Raw genomic sequence first — 13758 nt, forward strand, 5'->3', positions numbered from 1 at the left:
CGTAGTAGAACATAAGCCCGCGGACGACGGGGTGGAGTGGAAACCCCAGTCCACGGACGAAGTGGGCAAGGAACACGACCCTCTCGTGGGGTCCTGGAGTTGGAATGACTTGCCCCGCATCTGGTAACCGGTGCGCTATGTCTGCGGCCAAGTATCCGTCCGCCCGGAGATTCGCGATCTTCTCTCCGTCGCGGTGGAAGCCACCCACTTGCCTCCTGCTCCGGACATGACTAACTGTCCGGAGAAGACCTAGACTAGGGCACTGGAGCTCGAGGGGGCAAGAGTATGCGAGGGGAGGAAGAAGGCGTGGGTAAAAATGAGGAACTCTTATCCCTTTATAGAGGCGGCGAAAGCGGTGCGCCTCCCCACTAGCCTGCTGAGAATCGCCCACTTCCCAAGCGCCACGATTGATGGCACGGGGGGATTACCCATACCCGTATTGATGAGAATCCCACGATAAGGGAACATGATCTCTGCTTTGACAGGACGTGTCAAGGAAACCGCCTCGCAATACGCGTTGTGGCTGGCTGTGAAAAAACGGTTCGAGTAATGACCTGGCCCTAATGGCAAGTCACGTCGTCTAAAAGTTGTCAGCTGGAGTATCATTCTCTCTACGGTGGTATGTGAAGATCATTTTGCAGATCTGGACACGGTCTACGTGTTCGATGGTAACCTTGGAGTATTCGGAAGGATGAACCCGCCTTGCAATGCCGAAGACAAGACTGTGCGCCGGACTCATCGTCATTGAAGCCTGGTTCAGGGGCTACTGAGGGAGTCCTGGATAAGGGGGTATCCGGACAGCCGAAATGTATTCATCGTCCGAATTATAGAAGCGTCAAGATACAAGACTCAAGACTTCGGCTCGTGTCCGGATGGGACTCTCCTTTGCGTGGAAGACAAGCTTGGCGATCCGGATATTATGTTTCCTTCCTTGTAAACCGACTCCATGTAAACCCTAGCTCTCCCGTGTCTATATAAACCAGAGAGCATGGTCCTTAAAAGGCCGATCACAATTACAATCATACCATCATAGGCTAGCTCTTAGGTTTTAACCTCTACGATCTCATGGTAGATCTACTCTTCTATTCCACATATCTTCAATATTAATCAAGCAGGAAGTAGGGTTTTACCTCCATCGAGAGGACTCGAACCTGGGTAAACATTGTGTCCCTTGCTTCCTGTTACCATCAGCCTAAGACGCACAGATCGGGACCCCCTACCGAGATCCGCCGGTTTTGACACCGACAGCCCCCCTCCCTAGTCCAATTCGGACTAGTCCATGGGGAGGGGTGCGGCCACCCCTTTTGGGGCCTTTCTCTCCTTTCCCTTATGGCCCATTAAGGCCCAATACGAATTCTCGTAACTCTCCGGTACTCCGAAAAATACCCGAATCACTTGGAACCTTTCCGAAGTCCGAATATAGTCGTCCAATATATCGATCTTTACGTCTCGACCATTTCGAGACTCGTCGTCATGTTCCCGATCTCATCCGAGACTCCGAACTCCTTCAGTACATCAAAACATATAAACTCATAATATAACTGTCATCTAACTTTAAGCGTGCGGACCCTACGGGTTCGAGAACAATGTAGACATGACCGAGACACGTTTCCGGTCAATAACCAATAGCGGACCTGGATGCTCATATTGGCTCCTACATATTCTACGAAGATCTTATCGGTCAAACCGCATAACAACATACGTTGTTCCCTTTGTCATCGGTATGTTACTTGACCGAGATTCGATCGCCGGTATCTCAATACCTATTTCCATCTCGTTACCGGCAAGTCTATTTACTCGTTCCATAATACATCATCTCGCAACTAATTCATTAGTTGTAATGCTTGCAAGGCTTTAAGTGATGTGTATTACCGAGAGTGCCAGAGATACCTCTCCGACAATCGGAGTGACAAATCCTAATCTCGAAATACGCCAACCCAACATGTACCTTCGGAGACACCTGTAGAGCACCTTTATAATCACCCAGTTACGTTGTGATGTTTGGTAGCACACAAAGTGTTCCTCCGGTAAACGGGAGTTGCATAATCTCATAGTCATAGGAACATGTATAAGTCATGAAGAAAGCAGTAGCAACATACTAAACAATCAAGTGCTAAGCGAACGGAATGGGTCAAGTCAATCACATCATTCTCCTAATGATGTGATCCCGTTAATCAAATAACAACTCATGTCTATGGATAGGAAACTTAACCATCTTTGATTAACGAGCTAGTCAAGTAGAGGCATACTAGTGACATTATGTTTGTCTATGTATTCACACATGTATTATGTTTCCGGTTAATACAATTCTAGCATGAATAATAAACATTTATCATGAAATAAGGAAATAAATAATAACTTTATTATTGCCTCTAGGGCATATTTCCTTCAGTCTCCCACTTGCACTAGAGTCAATAATCTAGTTCACATCACCATGTGATTTAATACAAATATTCTCATCTGTATGTGATTAGCACCCATAGCTCACATTGTCATGTGACCAACATCCGAAGGGTTTACTAGAGTCAATAATCTAGTTCACATCGCTATGTGATTAACACCCAAAGAGTACTAAGGTATGATCATGTTTTGCTCGTGAGAGAAGTTTAGTCAACGGGTCTGTCACATATAGAGTCGTATGTATTTTGCAAATATTCTATGTTTACAATGCTCTGCACGGAGCTACTCTAGCTAATTGCTCCCATTTTTAATACGTATCCAGATTGAGACTTACAGTCATCTGGATCAGTGTCAAAAACTTGCATCGACGTAACCCTTTACGACGAACCTCTTGTCACTTCCATAATTGAGAAACATATCCTTATTCCACTAAGGATAATTTTGACCAATGTCCAGTGATCTACTCCTAGATCACTATTGTACTCCCTTGCCAAACCAGGGCAAGGTATACAATAGGTCTGGTACACAGTATAGCATACTTTATAGAACCTATGACTGAGGCATAGGGAATGACTTTTCATTCTCTTTCTATTTTCTACCATGGTCGGGTTTTGAGCCTTACTCAACTTCATACCTTTGCATCACAGGAAAGAACTCTTTCTTTGACTGTTCCATTTTTGAACTACTTCAAAATCTTGTCAAGGTATGTACTAATTGAAAATCATATCAAGCGTCTTGATCTATCTCAATAGATCTTGATGCTCAATATGTAAGTAGCTTTATTGAGGTCTTTCTTTTAAAGAACTCCTTTGAACACTTCTTTATGCTTTCCAGAAAAATTCTACATCATTTCTGATCAACAATATGTCACTCACATATACTTATCAGAAAGGCTGTAGTGCTCCCACTCACTTTATTGTAAATACATGCCTTTCCAAAAGTCTGTATAAAACCATATGCTTTGATCAACTCATCAAAGCGTATATTCCAACTCTGAGATGCTTGCACCTGTCCATTGATGGATCGCTGGAGCTTGCACATTTTGTTAGCAGCTTTTGGATCGACAAAACCTTCTGGTTGCATCATATACAACTCTTCTTCCAGAAATCCATTCAGGAACACAGTTTTGATATCCATTTGCCAGATTTCATAAAATGTGGCAATTGCTAACATGGTTCGGACAGACTTAAGCATCGTTGCGAGTGAGAAAATCTCATCATATTCAACACCTTGAACTTCTCGAAAACCTTTCACAACAAGTCAAGCTTTGTAGATAGTAACACTACTATCAGTGTCCGTCTTCCTCTAGAAGATCCATTTATTTAACTTGGCTTGCTAATCATCGAGCAAGTCAACCAAAGTCCATACTTTGTTCTCATACATGGATCCTATCTCAGATTTTATGGCTTCAAGCCATTTCATGGAATCTGGGCTCATCATCGCTTCCTCATACTTCGTAGGTTCATCATGGTCTAGTAACATGACTTCCAGAACAGGATTACTGTACCACTCTGGTGCGGATCTTACTCTGGAAGACCTACGAGGTTTGGTAGTATCGTGATCTAAAGCTTCATGATCATCATCATTAGCTCCCTCACTAATTGGTGTAGGAATCACTGGAACTAATTTCTGTGATGAACTACTTTCCAATAAGGGAGTAGGTACAGCTACCTCATCAAGTTCTATTTTCCTCTCACTCACTTCTTTTGAGAGAAACTCCTTCTCTAGAAAGGATCCATCTTAGCAACGAATAACTTGCCTTCGGATCTGTAATAGAAGGTGTACCCAACAGTTACCTTTGGGTATTCTATGAAGACGCACTTCTCCGATTTAGGTTCGAGCTTATCAGGTTGAAACTTTTCCACATAAGCATTGCAGCCCCAAACTTTAAGAAAAGACAACTCTGGTTTCTTGCCAAACCACAGTTCATAAGGCGTCGTCTCAACGGATTTTGATGGTGCCCTATTTAAAGTGAATGCAACTGTCTCTAATGCATAACCCCAAAATGATAGTGGTAAACTGATAAGAGACATCATAGGTCGCACAATATCCATAAAGTGTCGTTACGACGTTCGGACACACCATAACGTTGTGGTGTTCCAGGTGGTGTGAACTGTGAAACTATTCCACATTTTTTATATGAAGGCGAAACTCGTAACTCAAATATTCTCCTCCATGATCAGATCGTAGAAACTTTATTTTCTTGTTACGATGATTCTCCACTTCACTCTGAAATTCTTTGAACTTTTCAAATGTTTCAGACTTGTGTTTTATTAAGTAGATATACTCATATCTGCTCAAATCATCTTGTGAAGGTCTGAAAATAACGATACCCGCCACGAGCATCAATACTCATTGGACCGCATACATCGGTATGTATTATTTCCAATAAATCAGTAGCTCGTTCCATTGTTCCGAAGAACGGAGTTTTAGTCATCTTGCCCAAAAGGCACGGTTCGCAAGCATCAAATGATTCATAATCAAGTGATTCCAAAAACCCATCAGCATGGAGTTCCTTCATGCGCTTTACACCGATATGGCCCAAACGGCAGTGCTACAAATAAGTTGCACTATCATTATCAACTTTGCATCTTTTGGCATCAATATTATGATTATGTGTATCACTATGATCGAGATCCAACAAACTATTTTCATTGGGTGTATGACCATCGAAGGCTTTATTCATGTAAACAGAATAACAATTATTCTCTGACTTTAAATGAATAATCGTATTGCAATAAACATGATCAAATCATATTAATGCTCAATGTAAATGCCAAATAACATTTATTTAGGTTTAACACTAATCCCGAAAGTATAGGGAGTGTGCGATGATGATCATATCAATCTTGGAACTACTTCCAACACTCATCATCACTTCACCCTCAACTAGTCTCTGTTTATTCTGTAACTCCTGTTTCGAGTTACTAATTTTTAGCAACCGAACAAGTATCAAATACTCAGGGGCTACTATAAACACTAGTAAGGTACACATCAATAACCTGTATATCAAATATACCCTTGTTCACTTTGCCATCCTTCTTATCCACCAAATATTCAGGGCATTTCCGCTTCCAGTGACCATTTCCTTTGCAGTGTAAGCACTCAGTTTCAGGCTTTGGTCCAGCTTTGGGATTCTTCGCGGGAGTGACAACTTGCTTGTCATTCTACTTGAAGTTCCCTTTCTTTCCCTTTGCCCTTTTCTTGAAACTAGTGGTCTTGTCAATCATCAACACTTGATGCTCTTTCTTGATTTCTACCTCCGTCGATTTCAGCATCACGAAGAGCTCGGGAATCATTTTCTTCATCCCTTGCATTATAGTTCATCACGAAGTTCTAGTAACTTGGTGATGGTGACTAGAGAACTCTGCCAATCACTATCTTATCTGGAAGATTAACTCCCACTTGATTCAAGCGATTGTAGTACTCAGATAATCTAAGTACTTGCTCACTAGTTGAGCAATTCTCCTCCATCTTTTAGGCGAAGTATTTGTCAAAGGTCTCATACCTCTTGACACGGACATGAGTCTGAAATACCAATTTCATCTCTTGAAACATCTTATATGTTCCATGACATTTCAAAAACGTTTTTGTAGTCCCAGTTCTAAGCCATAAAGCATGGTGCACAAAACTATCAAGTAGTCATCATATTGAGCTAGCCAAACGTTCATAACGTCTGCATCTGCTCCTGCAATAGGTCTGTCACCTAGCGGTGCATAAAGGACATAATTCTTCTATGCGTCAATGAGGATAAACCTCAGATCACGGACCAAGTCCGCATCATTGCTACTAACATCTTTCAACTTAGTTTTCTCTAGGAACACATATAAAACATAGGGAAGCAACGACGCGAGCTATTGATATACAACATAATTTGCAAAATACTACCAGGACTAAGTTCATGATAAATTAAAGTTCAATTAATCATATTACTTAAGAACTCCCACTTAGATAGACATCCCTCTAATCCTCTAAGTGATCACGTGATCCAAATCAACTAAACCATGTCCGATCATCACGTGAGATGGAGTAGTTTCAATGGTGAACATCACTATGTTGATCATATCTACTATATGATTCACGCTCGACCTTTCGTTCTCCGTGTTCCGAGGCCATATCTGTTATATGCTAGGCTCGTCAAGTTTAACCTGAGTATTCCGCGTGTGCAACTGTTTTGCACCCGTTGTATTTGAACGTAGAGCCTATCACACCCGATCATCACGTGGTGTCTCAGCACGAAGAACTTTCGCAATGGTGCATACTCAGGGAGAACACTTATACTTTGATAATTTAGTGAGGGATCATCTTATAATGCTACCGTCAATCAAAGCAAGATAAGATGCATAAAGGATAAACATCACATGCAATCAATATAAGTGATATGATATGGCCATCATCATCTTGTGCTTGTGATCTCCATCTCCGAAGCACCGTCGTGATCACCATTGTCACCGGCGCGACACCTTGATCTCCATCGTAGCATCGTTATCATTTCACCATCTATTGCTTCTATGACTATCGCTACCGCTTAGTGATAAAGTAAAGCAGGCGCTTGCATTTCATACAATAAAGCGACAACCATATGTGTCTTGCTAGTTGTCGATAACTCGGTTACAAAACATGATCGTCTCATACAATAAAATATAGCATCACGTCTTGACCATATCACATCACAACATGCCCTGCAAAAACAAGTTAGACGTCCTCTACTATGTTCTTGCAAATTTTACGTGGCTGCTACGGGCTGAGCAAGAACCGTTATTACCTACGCATCAAAACCACAACGATAGTTCGTCAAGTTAGTGTTGTTTTAACCTTCGCAAGGACCGGGCGTAGCCACACTCGGTTCAACTAAAGTTGGATAAACTGACACCCGCTAGTCACATGTGTGCAAAGCACGGCGGTAAAACCAGTCTCGCGTAAGCGTACGCGTAATGTCGGTCCGGGCCGCTTCATCCAACAATATCGCTGAACCAAAGTATGACATGCTGGTAAGCAGTATGACTTGTATCGCCCACAACTCACTTGTGTTCTACTCGTGCATATAACATCTACGCATAAAACCTGGCTCTGATATCACTGTTGGGGAACGTAGTAATTTTAAAAAAATTCCTACGTACACGTAAGATCATGGTGATGCATAGCAACGAGAGGGGAGAGTGTGTCCACGTACCCTCGCAGACCAAAAGCGGAAGCGTTAGAACAACGCGGTTGATGTAGTCGTACGTCTTCACGGCCCAACCGATCAAGCACCGAAACTACGGCACCTCCGAGTTGTAGCACACGTTCAGCTCGATGACGTCCCTCGAACTCCGATCCAGCCGAGTGTCGAGGAAGAGTTCCGTCAACACGACGACGTGGTGACGATCTTGATGTTCTACCGTCGGAGGGCTTCGCCTAAGCACCGCTACAATAATATCGAGGAGGACTATGGTGGAGGGGGGCACCGCACACGGCTAAGAGATCCAAGGATCAATTGTTGTGTCTAGAGGTGCCCCCTGCCCCTGTATATAAAGGATCAAGGGGAAGGGGGCGGCCGGCCAGGAGGAGGCGCGCCAAGGGGGGAGTCCTATTCCCACTGGGAGTAGGACTCCTCCTTCCCTTGTTGGAGTAGGAGAGAAGGAAAGAGGGGGGGAGGAGGAAGGAAAAGGGGGCTGCACCCCTTGTCCAATTCGGACCAGAGGGGAGCTGCACACCTCCTTCCTTTCGGCCTCTCTCCTCTATTTCCGTATGGCCCACTAAGGCCCATATACTCCCCCGGCGAATTCCCGTAACTCCCCCGTACTCCAAAAAATACCCGAATCACTCGGAACCTTTCTGAAGTACGAATATAGTCGTCCAATATATCGATCTTTACGTCTCGCCCATTTCGAGACTCCTCATCATGTCCCCGATCTCATCCGGGACACCGAACTCCTTCGGTACATCAAAACACATAAACTCATAATATAACTGTCATCGAAATCTTAAGCGTGCGGACCCTACGGGTTCGAGAACTATGTAGACATGACCGAGACACGTCTCCGGTCAATAACCAATAGTAGAACCTGGATTCTCATATTGGCTTCCACATATTCTACGAAGATCTTTATCGGTCAGACCGCATAACAACATACATTGTTACCTTTGTCATCGGTATGTTACTTGCCCGAGATTCGATCGTCGGTATCTCAATACCTAGTTCAATCTCGTTACCGGCAAGTCTCTTTACTCGTTCCGTAATACATCATCCCGCAACTAACTCATTAGTTGCAATGCTTGCAAGGCTTTAGGTGATGTGTATTACCGAGAGGGCCCAGAGATACCTCTCCGACAATCGGAGTGACAAATCCTAAACTCGAAATATGCCAACCCAACATGTACCTTCGGAGACACCTGTAGAGCACCTTTATAATCACCCAGTTACGTTGTGACGTTTGGTAGCACACAAAGTGTTCCTCCGGTAAACGGGAGTTGCATAATCTCATAGTCATAGGAACATGTATAAGTCATGAAGAAAGCAACAACAACATACTAAACGATCAAGTGCTAAGCTAACAGAATGGGTCAAGTCAATCACATCATTCTCCTAATGATGTGATCCCGTTAATCAAATGACAATTCATGTCTATGGTTAGGAAACTTAACCATCTTTGATTCACGAGCTAGTCAAGTAGAGGCATACTAGTGACACTCTATTTGTCTATGTATTCACACATGTATTATGTTTTCGGTTAATACAATTCTAGCATGAATAATAAACATTTATCATGATATAAGGAAATAAATAATAACTTTATTATTGCCTCTACGGCATATTTTCTTCAGCTCGACCTTTCGGTCTCCATGTTCTGAGGCCATATCTTTTATATGCTAGGCTCGTCAAGTTTAACCTGAGTATTCCGTGTGTGCAACTGTTTTGCACCCGTTCTATTTGAACGTAGAGCCTATCACACCCGATCATCACGTGGTGTCTCGGCACGAAGAACTTTCGCAACGGTGCATACTCAGGAAGAACACTTATACTTTGATAATTTAGTGAGGGATCATCTTATAATGCTACCGTCAATCAAAGCAAGATAAGATGCATAAAAGATAAACATCACATGCAATCAATATAAGTGATATGATATGGCCATCATCATCTTGTGCTTGTGATCTCCATCTCGAAGCACCATCATGATCACCATCGTCACCGGCGCGACACCTTGATCTCCATCGTAGCATCGTTGTCGTCTCGCCAAACTTATGCTTCTACGACTATCGCTACCGCTTAGTGATAAAGTAAAGCATTACAGGGCGATTGCATTGCATACAATAAAGCGACAACCATATGGCTCCTGCCAATTGCCGATAACTCGGTTAAAAATATGATCATCTCATACAATAAAATTTAGCATCATGTCTTGACCATATCACATCACAACATGCCGTGCAAAAACAAGTTAGACGTTCTCTACTTTGTGGTTGCAAATTTTACTTGGCTGCTACGGGCTGAGCAAGAACCGTTCTTACCTACGTATCAAAACCACAACGATAGTTTGTCAAGTTGGTGTTGTTTTAACCTTCGCAAGGACCGGGCATAGCCATATTCGGTGCAACTAAAGTTGAAGAAACTGACACCCGCCAGCCACCTATGTGCAAAACACGTCGGTAGAACCAGTCTCGCGTAAGCGTATGCGTAATGTCGGTCCGGGGCGCTTCATCCAACAATACCGCCGAACCAAAGTATGATATGCTGGTAAGCAGTATGACTTGTATCGCCCACAACTCACTTGTGTTCTACTCGTGCATATGACATTTACGCATAAAACAGGCTCTAATACCACTGTTGGGGAACGTAGTAATTTCAAAAAAATTCCTACGCACACGCAAGATTATGGTGATGCATAGCAACGAGAGAGGAGAGTATGTCCACGTACACTCGTAGACCGAAAGCGGATGCGTTAGAACAACGCATTTGATGTAGTCGTACGTCTTCACGGCCCGACCGATCAAGCACCAAAACTATGGCACCTCCGAGTTCTAGCACACGTTCAATTCGATGACGTCCCTCGAACTCTGATCCAGCCGAGTGTCGAGGGAGAGTTCCGTCAGCACGACGGCGTGGTGACGATCTTGATGTTCTACCGTCGCAGGGCTTCGCCTAAGCACCGCTACAATATTATCGAGGAGGACTATGATGGAGGGGGGCACCGCACACGGCTAAGAGATCAAGAGATCAATTGTTGTATCTCTAGGGGGTGACTCCCTCCTCGTATATAAAGGAGTGGAGGAGGGGGAGGAGGCCGGCCACCCTTGGCGCGCCCCATGAGGAGTCCTACTCCCACCAGGAGTAGGACTCCCCCCTTCCTTGTTGGAGTAGGAGAAAGGGAAGGGAGAAGGAGAAGGAAGGAAGGGGGCGCCCCCCCTCCCTAGTCCAATTCAGACTAGTCCATGGGGAGGGGTGCGGCCACCCCTTTGGGGCCTTTCTCTCCTTTCCCGTATGGCCCATTAAGGCCCAATACGAATTCCCTTAACTCTCCGGTACTTCGAAAAATACCCGAATCACTCGGAATCTTTCCGAAGTCCGAATATAGTCGTCCAATATATCGATCTTTACGTCTCGACCATTTCGAGACTCCTTGTTATGTCCCCGATCTCATCCGGGACTCCGAACTCCTTCGGTACATCAAAACATATAAACTCATAATATAACTGTCATCTAACTTTAAGCGTGCGGACCCTACGGGTTCGAGAACAATGTAGACATGACCGAGACACGTTTCCGATCAATAACCAATAGCGGAACCTGGATGCTCATATTGGCTCCTACATATTCTACGAAGATCTTTATTCCCTTTGTCATCGGTATGTTACTTGACCGAGATTCGATCGTCGGTATCTCAATACCTAGTTCCATCTCGTTACCGGCAAGTCTCTTTACTCGTTCCATAATACATCATCTCGCAACTAACTCATTAGTTGTAATGCTTGCAAGGCTTTAAGTGATGTGTATTGCCGAGAGTGCCCAGAGATACCTCTCCGACAATCGGAGTGACAAATCCTAATCTCGAAATACGCCAACCCAACATGTACCTTCGGAGACACCTATAGAGCACCTTTATAATCACCCAGTTACGTTGTGACGTTTGGTAGCACACAAAGTGTTCCTCCGGTAAACGGGAGTTGCATAATCTCATAGTCATAGGAACATGTATAAGTCATGAAGAAAGTAGTAGCAACATACTAAACGATCAAGTGCTAAGCTAACGGAATCGGTCAAGTCAATCACATCATTCTCCTAATGATGTGATCCCGTTAATCAAATGACAACTCATGTCTATGGTTAGGAAACTTAACCATCTTTGATTCACGAGCTAGTCAAGTAGAGGCATACTAGTGACACTCTGTTTGTCTATGTATTCACACATGTATTATGTTTCCGGTTAATACAATTCTAGCATGAATAATAAACATTTATCATGAAATAAGGAAATAAATAATAACTTTATCATTGCCTCTAGGGCATATTTCCTTCACCTGGATGCCCATATTGATTCTCACATGTTCAACAAAGATCTTTATCGGTTGAACCACGGTGTCGAGGATTCAGTTAATCCCATACGCAATTCCCTTTGTCCGGCGATATGTTACTTGCTCGAGATTCGATCGTCGGTATCTCCACACCTAGTTCAATTTCGTTACCGACAAGTCTCTTTACTCATTTAATAATACAAGGTCCCCGTGACCAAACTCATTGGACACATGCTTGCAAGCTATTCATGATGTTGTATTACCGAGAGGGCCTAGAGATATCTCTCTGTCACACGGAATGACAAATCCCAGTCTCGATCCGTGCAACCCAACAAAGACTTTCCGAGATACCCGTAGAGCACCTTTATGATCACCCAGTTATGAAGTGACATTTGATAACCCATAAAGCATTCTTTCAGTATATGGGAGTATCATGATCTCATGGTCTAAGGAATAAATACTTGACATGAAAAAAGTTGTAGCAAATAAACTAAGTGATACGATCCGATGGTAAGCTTATGGTTGGGTCTGTCCATCACATCATTCTCCTAATGATGTGACCCCGTTATCAAATGACAACTCATGTCTATGGTTAGAAAACCTTAACCATCTTTGATCAACATGCTAGTCTAGTAGAGGCTTACTAGGGACATGATGTTGTTTATGTATCCACGCATGTATTTTAAGTTTCCGGTTAATACAGTTCTAGCATGGATAATAAACATTTATCATGAATGGGAAATATGATAATAACATCTTTATTATTGCCTCTAGGGCATATTTCCAACAGCTTTTTCATTCACCTATGAGTGCACAATTACCATAGGAGCACCTGACCTCCTTCACTCTGGTTGCATAGACGTAGCAGCTACAGTGTTACCCCCTTTATTTTTCAGATACATCACCCACAAACACCAAGGCCTTCTTAGGCGGCAGCCCACCATCACCTTTGTTTTCTGTTGCCGCCTCTTGCAATTTCTTCAACGAGCTGGTGACCTCTTCATCACAAGAACTTTTATCTTACGTTGGTTCGGGTCACTACGGTTTTGCCTCCTCCAATTCTCACTGTCACTCACTGATCTGCTTTTATTAGTGCCCAAGTTGTATGAACTGAAGGTTGAACTGTTTCTTCCATCCCCCATACTCCTACCACCCCCCTCCAGCTTCCTCTACTACCTGAGTCCCCCCCCCCCGGGGTATATGCTCTGATTCATGAGCCAAACTATTGCCTCTCTCCCTTAACCAACTTGATACTGCAGTCTTTGTCAATGTGATCCAGGAGCCACATGTGTAACAAAAGTTCGGGAAGAACTCATACTCAAAGCGGCACCACAACTCATCATCTTCCTCCTCCTATTTTTTCAGTTTATCCCTAGCTTCTTTTTCCTCTTCCTCCTCAGCAGACATAAACCCTCGCATGAGTGGCTCCCTTAATCAATCCTTGTCTTCACTTGGAGATATCTGCCCACCACCGTTCCATCAGAACCAACATCCACCTCCATTGACTTGCAAATAAAATTCCCTATACCCTCTCCTACCTCTCTGCACATCATACCAAGAGGAAGATCAAAGAGTCGCACCCATATAGGGATCCACCTGAACTCGTGCTCCTTGACTGTTTTTGTGGGAATGCAGTCTTCCACGACCAACAGTGACTTGCCAAACTCCCAAGGTCCCTCCTACAGCGCCTTCCGCTTCCCGGATTGCCGATGAAAAGTCAATAAAAAGATGTTATCGCCGAGATCCTTGCAGTCCAGACCCTTAGGGCACCAAACCCTAGCCATAGATACAACCATTGCCTCCGCCACAACAGGCTTGTCCGACAAAAGTTTTGCGATCGCCTGTGGCTCGGTCGCCCCCCCC

The sequence above is a fragment of the Triticum dicoccoides genome, chromosome 2B (assembly GCF_002162155.2).
Source record: "Triticum dicoccoides isolate Atlit2015 ecotype Zavitan chromosome 2B, WEW_v2.0, whole genome shotgun sequence".
Classification (NCBI taxonomy): domain Eukaryota; kingdom Viridiplantae; phylum Streptophyta; class Magnoliopsida; order Poales; family Poaceae; genus Triticum; species Triticum dicoccoides.